At 35.4% G+C, this 10112-nt stretch overlaps 1 non-coding gene across 1 annotated transcript; it reads right to left on the bottom strand.

Annotated features, from left to right (window-relative positions):
* Window positions 1–9796: 9796 nt before the first annotated feature.
* On the bottom strand, window positions 9797–9903 carry LOC141669511 (small nucleolar RNA R71). Its single transcript, XR_012553790.1, has one exon. It is a non-coding gene; the product is annotated as a small nucleolar RNA R71 (small nucleolar RNA).
* Window positions 9904–10112: the final 209 nt, after the last annotated feature.

Genomic DNA, 10112 nt, shown 5'->3' with positions numbered 1-10112 from the left:
ACATCTCTCCATCTTCATCTCCATTAGCTGCCCAGTCCCTTTCTTGAGTAATGAAAGCCCTCTCCTTTTGCTTGAGTAGATCAAAATATTTCTTTTTGTAATCTACTTGTTCAAATTTCTTCTTTTCAGAAGTTGGCTTTCTGCACTCACCTGCAAAGTGTCCACTTATACCACAATTGAAACATTTGAACTTGGATTTGTCCACAGTGTTTTTGTGAGGTTTAGTGGCTCTAGTGTTTTTCTTGAATTTCATCTTTGCAAATCTTCTGGACAGAAATGCAAGATGCTCATCAATACCATCTGAGTCATCTTGGCTGGAGTTGTCTTCATTTTCAGCAACTTGCTCTTTCCCTTTGCTTGATTCCTGATTTCTTATACCATCTTTGGAGTTTGATGTAGATCTCGCAGTTTCTTGTCTGCATTTCCTCTCATCTTCAGCTACCAATGCAACTGAACTTCCTTTCTTTCTCCCCTTCTCCAATACCTCATCCTGTTCCAGCTCTAGTTCATAAGTCTTCAAGATTCCATACAATCTTTCAAGAGTGAAGTCCTTATAATCTTGAGAGTTTCTTAAGGAGACAGTCATGGGTTTCCATTCCTTTGGCAAGGATCTTAAAAATTTCAGATTTGAATCCTTCACCTGGTACACTCTTCCATACAGCTTCAGTCCATTCAACAGCTTTTGGAACCTATTGAATGTTTCATTTAAAGATTCATTTTCTTCAAAATGAAAGTATTCATACTGTTGAATGAGAAGCTGCATTTTGTTTTCTTTCACTTGTTCTGTACCTTCACACAGTAGTTGAACTGTGTCCCAAACCTCTTTGGCAGTTGTGCAATTTATCACATTATCAAACATATCCATGTTAAGACCATTAAACAAAATGTTCATAGCCTTCTTATCCTTGTGGACTTCTTCTGTGTCTTCCATTGTCCATTCTGCTCTAGGTTTTGGAATGGATTGGCCAACAGCAACTGTGGCTGTAGCAACTGTTGCTACTTTGTGGGGAATGTGAGGACCATTCTCAATGCAGTTTACATAACCTTCATCTTGGGAGAGTAGATGAAGGTGCATTTTCACCTTCCAATGGTGATAACTGTCTTTGTCAAGAACTGGGATCTTTACTCCAATATCCTTCTTACTCATCTTTGTTAGATTCCAAGATCTTTAAACTCTTTGTATGTCAAGAGCCTGCTCTGATACCAATTGTTATTCCTAGTGGACTAACAATGAGATTTACAGAAGGGGGGTTGAATGTAAATCTCAAAACTTTTTCAAGTTTTGAGCAGTTTATGAAAGTTGTGTGTTCAAGAAGAACAAGTGTGTGAATTGCTTTAAGCTAATACAGACAGATATATATTCAAGCACAAATGTAAAGAACACAACAGACCTTAAAAACTTTTCTGGTGGATTTGTTGTTCCACCAGAGATGGTATTTTAGAAAATTTGTGATTAAACAATGTTGATCACAGCTGCATCCTAGTACAAACTAGATGAATTTTCTCTCAATATTTTTCTAAACAGCTCTGGAAAATCTCTCTTCTAATTACTAGCTTCTACTTGGTTTATATACTACCAAGTGTACAAGTGAAGAACAATATAAAATACAGTAATAAAATACGATCTTCACTTGCTTCTTTTCCTGTTCACTCCAGTACTTTGTTGACTATTGCATCTTTGTACTAAAGAAGAACGGCTGCTTTTTCTGTTGTTCCTGAAATTCGGCTACCACATCTCAGTTGTCTCTATCAACCCATGTGCCTCTGTTTGTAGGTACAACTACCCCTTATCAACGGCTAATCATCAGAACATCAGTTGAAGCTTTCATCCGTTGATGCACTCATCCGTTGAAGGATGTTATCCGTTGAAGCTTTCATCCGTTGATGCACTCATCCGTTGAAGGATGTTATCCGTTGATGACTTTATCCGTTGAAGCTTTAGAGACATCCGTTGAAGCTTAGCTTCTCATCCGTTGAAGGTCTTTAAGTCATCCGTTGATACCACTTCACTTATACAAAATTACAAGGCATGAAGTATTTACAATTGGCCTTCCTATCTGCATATCATCTAGTAGTCAACATGACTCATAGTTTCTCTCAACTTCCAAGAATTACATTTTAAATACAGAGACTGAAATATGCTACAACACTAGACTTATTTCTAAGTAAAGCTACACCATCAACGGATAGCCAAAGTGGTCTTATCCGTTGAGGCTACAGACACTAAATTTCTACTTAAGTATTTTGTTAAACATATCATCAAACTAATGCACATACATTCCTAACACCAATAATTAGAATTAAAACAATTAAGTAAGGGTAATTAAGTAATTTCAGCAAGTACCGACCGATCAACTACCAAACTTTTAATATTTCGTCTATTATAATATAGTATAGATAAGTATAGATATATGTAATCTGGCATCAACCTAACTATTACTTTTACACTATAGCACCAGATCTACAATTTTAAGCTTACATAAATTGATCAAATCACGAGCTTATCTATACTATATTATAATAGATACAATATTAATAGTTTGGTAGTCGGTCGGGCGGTCGGTACTTGCTGAAATTACTTAATTACCCTTACTTAATTATTCTAATTCTAATTATTGGGTCGATCAATTCTAATTGATATTCAAGTCAACTTCCAGTATTGCTTTACCAATTTCAATTCTATTTTATATCAAACTCTATATCATTATAATTATATTAAATTCAACTTCTTCTACCAATTTACATTTTAATTCATATCGACTTCTATATTATTTTAATTTGTTACTTCGGGCTAAATTAAATTTAAGCAAACTAAATATAATTACTAGATTTAGTTGATATATCATGCGAATCGAGCTAAGATAAAATCATAATAATATCAATCCTCCTAAAAAAATTATACTAACGAACTTGAATAAACAAAATAATATATTTTATTTATCCAGGATAAGAAAAATTACAATATACAATTGATTCAGACTAACACAAAACTAAAATAAAAATATAATTCGACCAACAAAAACAAAATCATATATACTAATTATTCAATCTAAAACAAAATTATCTTATTGATCCAGACTTTAAAAAAAATAAACTAAAAATAATTAGTTTGATTTGGTCGGTGTATTGGGCATCAAGTTAAAATAAAATAATGTAAATCACTGATCCGAGATAAATCAAATTAATTTTAGACTAAGTATAATTCATATCCTATTGATGATAACTAAAAATCAAATTCTAATTAAAACATAAATACTTTTTAAAAGAAATACACATAGAATTATCAATAAAATTATATCGTTCAACTAGTAATATTGTTTTTAACAAATATGTTTTATAAAATTATAATTAATCGATTAAGTAATCACCATGCTAAAATAATATTTTTTTAAGGTCCCAACATAATAGAGACATTATATTTTTACCCTCAATAAAAATATGGAGACATAGTGGACTCTAGAGGAGCCCCTCGGCCACCATCGCCTAGATGCGACGAAAAAAATAGTGAGTCGTCGCGACCACATATGAACCTCTCAGAAAGGTGGACTCGGAAGAGTAGGCTCCAGAGGAGCCCTTGGTCCTCCATTGTTGAGACGGTGGAAAATCAGCTTCCCCGTCGTGACCATGAGCAGAAATTTTGGCTCCCCAAGGCGAACACGGACAAAAAATTTCAACAATTTTTTGCCAAAAATGGAAATTTTAAGCTTTAATTTTTAACCCCGATTATGGCTAATTAGCCAGTATTAAGGCCAATTAGCGTAATATAGTTCATAATTAGCCAATATTAAGGTTAATTAACAACTTAAGCTTAATAATTACCCCCGATTTAGCCGTGTTTAAGGCCAATTAGCCCCGATTAGGATCTGTTAGTGGCTTTCACCTTATAATTAACCTGACGAAGGTTAAAATGTGATAAAAGCCCGACATATAGCCCTGGTTAGGGAAATTTAGCGTCAAACGCTATTTAATTATGTTGTGCAAGACATGCCTGTATAATAACAAGACTAAGTCACATTGACAACCCTAAGATTTTGTTGTGTGATAATCAATTTTGTATTCAGTATTGTATTACTTGAGTCTTTAAAATAGTTAGAAGATTAGACTGAAGGATTTTTTTGTGAACAAATTCAAGCTAAGGAATAAACTCTGGAAGAATATCAAGCCATGATTATGCCTCAGAGAAAAGTGTAGAAGTTTGGAGTTGAATAAAGTTGTTCTATGAAAAATGTTCTAAGTCAAAATATCGACAAGTCACAGATCAAGTTATATCGAGAAGTCATTGAAGAAGTCAACAATGACTTACGAGAAGTCCAAAATGGCTTATAGAGAAGTCTCAGAGATATCGATAAGTCAAATGAAGATCCAGAGAACCGGAGATATCGAAAAGTCATTTTTGCATGTAGAGAACTCAGAGATATCGAAAAGTCAAATGAAGATGTGAAGAATTGGAGATATCGACAAGTTAATTTTTCATATAGAGGTCTCAGAGATATCGATAAGTCAAAATGTGTATGTAGAGATCTAAGAGATATCGACAAGTCATTTTTACATGTAGAGATTTCAGACATATCGACAAGTCATTTCACATGCAAGGATTCAGAGTCCTGGACGAGTCAAGTATACCTATAGAGAATTCAGAGATCTTGATAAGTTATTATACTTATCGAGATGTCACTTCTCTATTGTACAAACTGGAGATCTCAACATATTTCTCAAATACATAATGTAGACAAGTTCAAGATTCAAGATTATCAGTCAACAAATGATTTATTCACTAGATTGAAAAGTCTAAAAAGTAGCTGGAAGAATACAAGATCAAGGGTCAAGATTAATTGGACAAAGGATGGTCACAGACCTGAAATATACTACACATATTTGCTAAGCTAGAAATGAAAATAGAAAAATGCTGCTTTAGAAAGTAGTTTAGTACATTTTAGTGCAAGTCTTGTAAACCTGTCTGCTAGTCTATAAGCATGCAGTAGTCCTTAGTTCACATGGAACAAAAACAGATCTAAATTTTATTGTATTCTCTCAAGATAGAAGTTGAGATCTTATTTTCTTAAGAACACAGAATTTGTAGCAAGACCAACTTAATTAATACAAATTAAGTGAGTTTTGAAAATACTGTGCTTGTTGATTATTTCTGTGAACACAATATCTCTGTATAATCTAAACTTCTTTGTTCACCTAAAATCCAGACAAGTTGAAAAAGGCCAAAAATCCAAGAAACACATTCACCACCCTGTGTTGCATTCAATATCTAACAAGTGGTATCAAAGCATAATTTGAAAATAAACAGATAAAGATCTTGGAAGAATGAGTGTACAAAATATTAGTAGCATTGAGATACCAGCCTTGGACAAAGCTAACTACACACTATGAAAAAAAAAGATGATGTTGTTTATAAGAATGGCCAATCTCATGTACATTAAAATTCTCAAGAATGGACTTTTTATTTCCATGGAAAGGGTTGATGAATCCACTGATGGAGACATGGTCATTCCGACTCATTTTAATCCCAAAGACCCCTCAAAATACATAGAGCCTGAAAAGGAAAAGGTTTCTCTGGACAGTGGTCTGCACCTAATACTGATAGAGTCACTTGATAATGTAATGTACAATAATATTGTCAAATAGGACACAGCCAAACGGATTTGGGAGAAGATTGAAATTCTGTGTGAGGGTACAGAGGAAGTAAGATCTAAATAAATGAGAATACTGGTGTCTCAGTATAAGGGTTTCATGGCTAAACCTAAAGAAGGAATCACTGAGGTTTTTCAAAGGTTCAACAAATTGATTAATGACTTGCAACTTAATGATAAATATTATGAAGCTGAGAAGGTTAACCTCAAGTTCTTGCTAGCGCTTTCTGACCATCTTGAACAGAAAATATCAACTATTAGAGAAGGAAGATACTTGAGCAAAATGACACTGGAAGTATTGTATGGGACTTTGAAAATATATGAGCTTGAGATATTATAAAGGATGTCACTAACGGAAAACCAAGGACATGTGGTTGATGGATCCAGTGCCTTAGTGGTCAATGACGGTGAAGCAAGTGAAGATGAAAAAGTTGCTCAAGTTCCAGTCATTCATGTTGTTGAGAAAAAGAACAGGGAACCTCAGAAATAAGTTGTTTTGGAGCTAGATGAAGATGAATACTATACCCTTGATGAGCTAGGTGAGATGGATCAATCCATGGCTTACCTGGCTAGAAAATTCTCTAACATCAGGGTTAAAAAGCCAAGGTTTTTGAAGAATAAGGGATAGTCCTCAAATAGAAACAACTGGAAACCAAAAACTCAGTTTAACTCAGCTAGCAAAGGTGGTTACAGAATTGGATCTGTTGAAAGATAAAAAATAAGGTGCTTTGACTGTGATGAGTTGGGCCACTTGACAACTGAGTGTAGGAAGCCAAAGAAAGTGAAGAAGGATAAAGCCTATATGGAATTAAAAGCAAAGTATGAAGCTCTCTTGAAGAAACAAAAGGGAAAGGCTTATATAGCTGAAGGTAAGAGTTCAGATGACACTGATGCAGATGATGATAAAGAAGATTTGGAAATTATGCACTCATGGCTCTTGAGCATGGAGAACCATCCTCATTAAAATCAGAGGTACCAACTCTAACTACTATTGATTTAAATACAAGTCAATATACAGAAACTGTTGAAAAGATGAGTGTAGAGATGTTTCATATCCACACAAGCATGATGGAAGCTACCGAGGAAGTTAGTAGACTGTCAAAAACAAATGAGAAGATTGAGACTGAAAAACAAGAATTGGAACTGCAACTTGTTGAGCTTAAAACAGTCAAGCAAGAAAATGAATATCTGGAAAATAAGCTTAAGTGTGCAAGTGAAATTGAAGTTGTGTTGAGGGAAAAGTTGGAGAAGAATGAGGTGAAATTCAAGTCTTTCATAAATTCATCTCAGTTGGTTGGACAATACCATGAAAAGAACAAACCATGTGCTAATATAGCTATTGGGTTGGACTATGATGCCTTGAACAATAAAAAGAAAAATGAAGGTGACAAAGGTAAAGTAATTGTAGATCAAGATGTCCCAGTTATGCCGAGAAAAGTTGATGCACCTTTGTTCAAGGCATGTGAAGTTAATTTCAGTGAGGTTGAGTTGGTCATTAAGCAAGATCTTGCAAATGAAGATAGTAAAAAGAAAAATGAAGAAACCACTCCCAGTATAGAAATTAAGAAGAAGCCCATGGTCAATCAAGTTCCTAAGACACCAATCAAGGAAATCAAGATTGAGAATGCAGGAAAGAAGAAGAAGAACAGAAATGGGAAAATTGGAGTGAACAAGAGCAATAATTTATATTTATTGTAGATGCTCCCAGGAAACAGTGTCAAAAGTGTGGCTCAACCAATCACCTAACTGACCTTTGTAAAAAGGCTGTTAGTGAGTCTAAAGTGGGAGCATGCAAATACAATGAAGCAAAGACTGAAGGTCTCTACTCATTCTGTGACAAATTTGATTGCATTCCTTGCAATATGAAAGTAATGACAAGATGTCATAAACTGAGAGTAGAACTCAAAGAAGTTAACCTTCAATTTAAAACTAAAAGGAAAAAATGCAAATCAATCATTGAAAACTATTTTTTCTGAATCATCAAAATCTACTTCTGCAACTTCAGTTAACAAGAAGAAAGTACCCAACACTTCTTAGGTAGCTAAACACACTTACTCCTCCTTGTGTGCAGGGCAAAATGAAGAGAGGCATATGGATCATTAACAGTGGATGTTTGATAAGTGGCATTTTATACACTTAGAATGTCTCATAATAGCTTAAATTGGTGTCTTGAAATCAAGTATTTTGTGTATTTGATGCGTTTTTCTAGTGTTTGTGCATTTCAGGGTATTAGTTGCATTTCGGGGGAGAATTCATCAATAATAAACCTTGGCATGTGTTTAGCATTGTAAGTGGAAAGAGAGGAGCAGATTGCAGCGAAGAAAAGGAGCAAACAGATCTTTTTTCCAGAAAGGGTCTGAGCGCCCGCTCAGCTATGCTGAGCGGTCGCGCAGGAAGCTGAGCGCCTGCTCAGCTATGCTGAGCGCCCGCGCAGGGTCGTGAATTCAGAATAAATATTTTAGACTCCTAATTCTGCTTGGCTTCCAACTTCTGAGTAATCTGGATTTTATGGGACTCCTATATAAGTAGATTTCAGAGACGTTTCAAAAAGGTTGGATCGTTGTATTAATCAAGGAGCGAAGGCAATAAGGAAGAAGACCGTTTTAGCATACCGCAACGAAGAGGAAGAATAATTTCTTGTGATTCTTTATTTCGTTGTAATGTTGGATGCTAGTTTTCTTTGCTTTGAACCTATTTACTCTTGTGACGTACTCTGGTTTAATATAATTAGTTTAGTTATTATTGTCTTGTGTTTATTTATCATGTTTTCATATGAACCCATGATGACGATGAGTGCTATTATGGGCTAATCGTGATCATGGGGTCGTAACAGATTTACTATGGAATTTTTAGTTAGTTGTTTAATACCTTAGTGTGTGATGATTGTATGATATCTAGTATTGGTTGTGTGAATTCGTCTTATATGCGTCGCGAACATATAAGATAGGGTGTTAATCTCTTGTGAAGCGACGGTGGATCTTGAGATTTAGAACTTGCCATACTAGCATAGGTTCATGTAAGGTTTTGCATGATTAGTGGGTAACTCTAACCGTTTTATTCGCCCTGTGTAATCAAAAGGAATAACTTGTTCTTAAATTGTTATGTTGTCAATTTTTGTAGATATATAGGGACTTAACATAATTGATGCCTATTCAACTTCTATCTTAATTGTGGATGTTTGGTAGAATGGTATTAGTACAATGAAAGTTGGCTTTTATCAGTTTCGTGTTATTCGATTAATATCATCACTGTTGCATGCTAAGGGTAATAACAATGACTATTGAAGGAAGTAGTAATGAAGTTGTGATCTCATGAGTGTTTTAATATTGTTAATTTAAGTGTTAATTAAGTGCTTAATTCTAGTAGTTAATTGTAGTTAATAATTAGTTAATCAAATCTAAGTGTTATTGTCTTGACATTGAGAAGTAATCATACATTGGTGAGTGAGTTTAATTGAACATAATTAGTCTGAGTCTCTGTGGGAACGAACTAGAAAGTATTCTATATTACTTGCGAATGCGTATACTTGCGTATATTATTAGCGCGTGATTTCGCCCTAACAAGTTTTTGGTGCCGCTGCCGGGGACTCGGCGTATTTATTTAGTTTATGTACTTACCATCATTGGTCATTAGGACTCAGTGATTAAGACGTGTGTACTTATCGTTTCCGCTTGTGTTTCAGGTACTTTAGCGAGTGTTTATGCATACTCGTTCTCGTACTCGCAAGAGGACTTTAGATACAGCTGAGGAGACAGACGAAGTTCTTGATATTCCGGAGAAAATAGATTTTGAAGATTCGGATTCAGGAAGTGAGCAGAAAGAGCCAGTAATCATGGGTGATCGTATTGTTCCGGAAGATCCAGCTCTTATGGACTTTTCTCGGCCTAAAATTGATGATGGTGCAGAATTATGTTTCTTTTGGAGGTGCTGCGACTGAAGACCCCAACATGCACATAAGGAATTTTGTCGAGATCTGCAGTACTTTCAAATATAATGGTGTGACTGATGAGTCTATCAAGCTGAGACTTTTCCCATTCTCTCTGAGGGATAAAGCTAAGGACTGGTTACATTCTGAATAAGCTGGGTCCATCACTACTTGGCAAGATCTTGCACAAAATTTTCTGGTGAAGTTTTATCCAATGGCAAAGACTACTGCTATGAGGAGGGCTCTTACTCAGTTTGCGCAGCAACCTACAGAATCTATGTGCGAAGCTTGGGAGCGCTACAAGGAGATGTTGAGAAAGTGTCCACATCATGGAATGCCCGACTGGATGGTGATCACTGGTTTCTATAATGGTTTGGGGGCCCAATCTCGGCCCATGCTCGATGCAGCAGCTGGAGGCGCCTTGGGGGCCAAAAGCTATACTGAGGCTTATAATCTTATTGGGACTATGGCTGCAAATGAGCATCAAAACCCAACTCAAAGGATGATGCCTGGGAAGGTAGCAGGTATTCTGGAAGTCGATGCAG

The sequence above is a fragment of the Apium graveolens genome, chromosome 6, assembly GCF_009905375.1.
Source record: "Apium graveolens cultivar Ventura chromosome 6, ASM990537v1, whole genome shotgun sequence".
NCBI classification, from domain to species: Eukaryota; Viridiplantae; Streptophyta; class Magnoliopsida; order Apiales; family Apiaceae; genus Apium; species Apium graveolens.
The sequence above is the reverse complement of the archived record's forward strand: the minus strand, read 5'-3'. Positions and strand labels throughout refer to the sequence as shown.